The sequence below is a fragment of the Gavialis gangeticus genome, unplaced genomic scaffold, assembly GCF_001723915.1.
Source record: "Gavialis gangeticus isolate Ggan-Ray unplaced genomic scaffold, GavGan_comp1, whole genome shotgun sequence".
In the NCBI taxonomy this organism is placed as follows: Eukaryota; Metazoa; Chordata; order Crocodylia; family Gavialidae; genus Gavialis; species Gavialis gangeticus.
This window is the reverse complement of record NW_017729022.1, coordinates 62,117,625-62,121,796: the sequence shown is the minus strand read 5'-3', so window position 1 is coordinate 62,121,796 and position 4,172 is coordinate 62,117,625.

Sequence of the window (4,172 nt, the reverse complement as noted above, 5' to 3'; positions counted from 1 at the left end):
GTAAGTTCCTCCTGCTTGTTCCCCATACTATGAGCGTTTGTGTAGAGGCATTTGAGGCCTCCTGTGGATGTGTGCACTGGCCCCCTAATCACAGCATTACCCTGGCCCCTGTCGCTTACCTGTGTATATGTTCTGCTCGTTGGTCTAGGCTAGGCTGTACTTGTGGATGTTGCTTGGTCTGGCAGTCTGATGTTTTCTCCACCCTTGTCTTCCCCTTCCCCCAACAAGCCTAGTTTAAAGCCTGCCGGAGGAGGTCCGCCAACCTAGAAGTTTCTATATCAGAGGAAACTCAGACAAGATCCACAAAAAAGTACTTAGGAGTTGGAAGAACTGTCAAATGCAGGATGTGGAAAAGGGTGAAATAGGTGGAGTAGGCTTGAGAAGAGCCTTCAGTGCTGCAGGCTGTTCTGTCACAATGCCTGCCTTTCACAATATATTTGCTTTTGTCAAAGATCAACACAGACATGGACACCAAATTCCTGTAGGCTGGTGGGTTGTTTTCAGGGATAGAGTGAAATGAAGAGAAACAATTGGCAAAAAAATGACCAAAATTCGCCGACACCTCCTCCAACACCTGACCCCAATATTACTGATATCACTGGAAGTGTTTCCAAAGCTCCATGTTGAACATCACTCGCTGTCCATAGTTGCCTTTTTCTGTCCTAGACTCATTCAGGATGAAGTTGTTTCAATCACCTCACCTTCAGGGAACAAGTACCCTGAGCTCTTAGGTGGTTTTCAATCCCCTCCTTGCTCTTGCTCCCCAGACCATCCTATGTTTGACTTTCTCCTATGGGAGTGGTTTGTGATGGTTTCTTCTGCTCATTCCTGCCAGTGTCTCAGTTGATGAAGTATGTCTTCCCACTTTCTCATGCCTCCAAGGCATCTCATTCCCCATTTATATCAGCTGTTAGTTTTGCATGCTTCACCAGCCCAGCATATTGGTACTGTAAATAATCACTGCTATCTGACTCCAAATGTTGCTGCCCCTGTCACAAGAGCTTCACCTATTAGACTGTGTGTCAAATACTGATAACTGCCCCTTGGACTTTTATCAAAGGGCTTATCTACACACAAAGCCCATGCCAGTTTCATTTAAATTGGTTTAAAAACTGATTTAGTCACATGAGTGCAAACCCATGACTGGATACACCTATATCAGTTACTAGTGTAAGCAAAACTGATATGACAGGTTGCAATCAACTTGGAGTTGACTGGAATCACAATATGTCCCTGTAACTAAATCAATTTGTAATCCCACCTTCAGTTGAACTGATGCTATTTTGTGTGGAGGCTAAGCCAAAGGGGAAACAGGTGAATTTGCCCACCCCCTCTCTAATGTAGAGCATGATAAAACACATGCCTGCACATATGCAAAGGATGTAACCAGAGAGGACTTATTGGAGGGTGGACCAAGGTATAATAGGTTAAAACTGTGAAAAGAAAATTCTGTGTTTAGATTCATGACCAACTACCTGCAAGAGAGGTCTATTAGGGGGTGGCCTAGACTCCTGAAGGAAGTGGTTGAAGCCCCACTGTTGAGGATGGTCAAGACAGAGCCCTAGAAAATCTGCTGTAGGGAACAATTATGTCATGGTCAGAGATGGAGGGCTGGGAAATCTAAAGAGTCTCTTCCACTTTGGATTTCTACGGGTGGAAGACCAGGATGGAGGGCCGTTGTAGCCTCTCCCTTTCCCAGGCAGTCCTAGGAATTTAGTCATTTGGTATCATTTGGAGATGGAAGATGCCCAAGGTCCCAGCCAGCATGCTCCAACAGATTTCTTTTTCCATTCCCAAATCTGGTAAGGTTTTCACTGCAGGGTGAATTTGGTCTGGATTTGGAGGTGCTTGTACCCAAGCTGGTGGCATAGCTGACTCAAGTTCTGCTCTACGGTGAACTTTAATCCAGCCCAATTGGCAGTGAAAATGCAGGTTACTTAATTTGGGTGTTGCTTTTCCTCCAATCCCTTCCCATAATTCCCCAAGCTATTCCTGGCCTTTGCCTCCTTTCTTCTGCTCCAGGAGCAACCTACTGGGTTTTATACATGCTGGGTCAGCTTGTAAACTTTGCATTCCACATGCCCTGACCTGTCTCCATGCAGATCCTGAGGAGGCCTTGAACAGCCTGCTGCCAACTGCCCAGAGGCTCTGACCCAGGGCTTTGTGGACCTCTCATGTAAAGACAATAAACTCCACAATTTGTGGGCATGTCCCTGAAATCAGCACTTCTACAAGGACACCTCTGAGAAGCTGGCAAATGAGGGGATGTGTTCCACCAAGCAGGAATTAATTGCAGAGAAAGAGTCAAAACTATGCCACAAGGCAAAAGACTCCAACAGCCAGCCTGGTGAATCACTGTCAGCCTGTTCTGAGTACTCTGCAATGCCTGACCTGGTCCTCAGTACTGTCCTAAGCCTAGAGCTCCTTGCTATGCTGAATCAGCCTTTGAAACAACATGGTGTTATGATGGACATGAGAGCTAATGGCTGTGATATGCAGAAAGGGACCCCAGGGTCAGCTTAACTGGAGAAGACTGGACAAAGCACAGAGAATGAGAAAGTGGTGGAGAGGGACAGACCCCAGAAGAAGATAAACTAGAGGAGCTGGGACAGATCCTGACCTTCAGGGGATAGGTGTCATCTACTTTCCTAGTGTCCCAACAAGTCTTCAGGGAAGAGATGGAGAATAGATAGGAAATGAAGTGGTAGAGGAACAAGCACAACAGAGGTGAGAAGAACCACCACAGGTAAGACATCCTTGTGCACTTCCATTGCCACAAAGCCTAGAATTCAGTGCTGAAAAAGTGCCCTGGATACTTGGAGGCACTGCTCCTCCTATTGCAGCAACAGTTCTGTCAGCTCATCCTGTTCCAATTATTCGGTGTAGCCATACCTAGTACAGCAAATGCAGTTGGAGTGCATATAAATAAATGCTGCAATTCATACTGCTATAACACAATGGCAGTATGAATTGTCTCCTAGTCCCTCCTCAACTATATTTTTTGGTCGTACCCAAACAGAATCCACCCTAGTGGCTAATAGTAATAATGCCAGCATTGGGAACACAGAGTTAAGATGGAATTGTAGGAAGTGCATGTACTTTAATGTTTTATTTCCTGATTTGAGTTCAGAATTTAAGTTTAGCAACTATCTACACTGTGGAAGGGCAAGAGGTAGCAATGGAATCCTAAAGTCAAGTACTGATGCAAATTAGACTAAGGCACAGAGCAGCTATCTCTGCTGCTTACTATGGAAAATACATCAGAAAACAGATGTTAGAAAACAAACAGCAACACAGCATCCCTACTGTGAAGATAACATTGTTCATGTGCTTAGAAAGAAAATAGGAAAGGTTATGTGTAACAGCACAACCTAGTGATACTTGCCCTAATGATATCCCTCTCTCTTTGGCCTCAACTTCTCTGTGTGGTGTGGCTGTCCTCTGTCAAAAAAGTTTGCGTTTCCTTCTGAAATGGCTGCATCCTCATTTTTGCACATAGTTCCTTAAGTCTGTGGGGATTTTTTGAAACCAAAAAATTCTATGGGAACGTGCATTGTGAGGCCAGGTCCAAATCTTGAGTTCCTTACTCTGTTTTTCCTTCATCTTTACTTGGGCAAACTACCAGCTGAGCTCAGGACACCATTAGACATCATTATGTTAAGTGCTTTAAAAACATATAGTGAAACATTGTCCCGGAGATGCTCTGTTCACCAGGGCGCCTCTTGGGGTAACAAGGAACAATGGTCACAAACTGACAGAGAATAGATTTAGGCTAGACATCAGGAAAAACTTCTTCATGGTGAGGGTGGCCAAAATGTGGAATGGGCTTCCAGGGGAGGTGATGCTCTCCTCTTCCGTGGGGGTCTTTAACAGAAGGCTGGATAGGCATCTGGCTGGGGTCATCTGACCCCAGTACTCTTTCCTGCCCAGGCAGGGGGGCAGACTCTGTTGAGGTCCCTTCCGACCCTAGTATCTATGAATCTATGAATAGATATGAGGAGAAACACAAGCTCAGAGAGGTAAAATGATTCACCTAAGGTCATGCAGTAGGTCAGTGGCAGGGCTGGGATTGGAACCCAGTTTCCAGTGTCTTGTCCAGGGCTGTAGCCCTTCAAGCACACTGGTGTTGCCAGCATTAGCCCATGTAGGATTGACTTCCAGCTGTAGAAAAA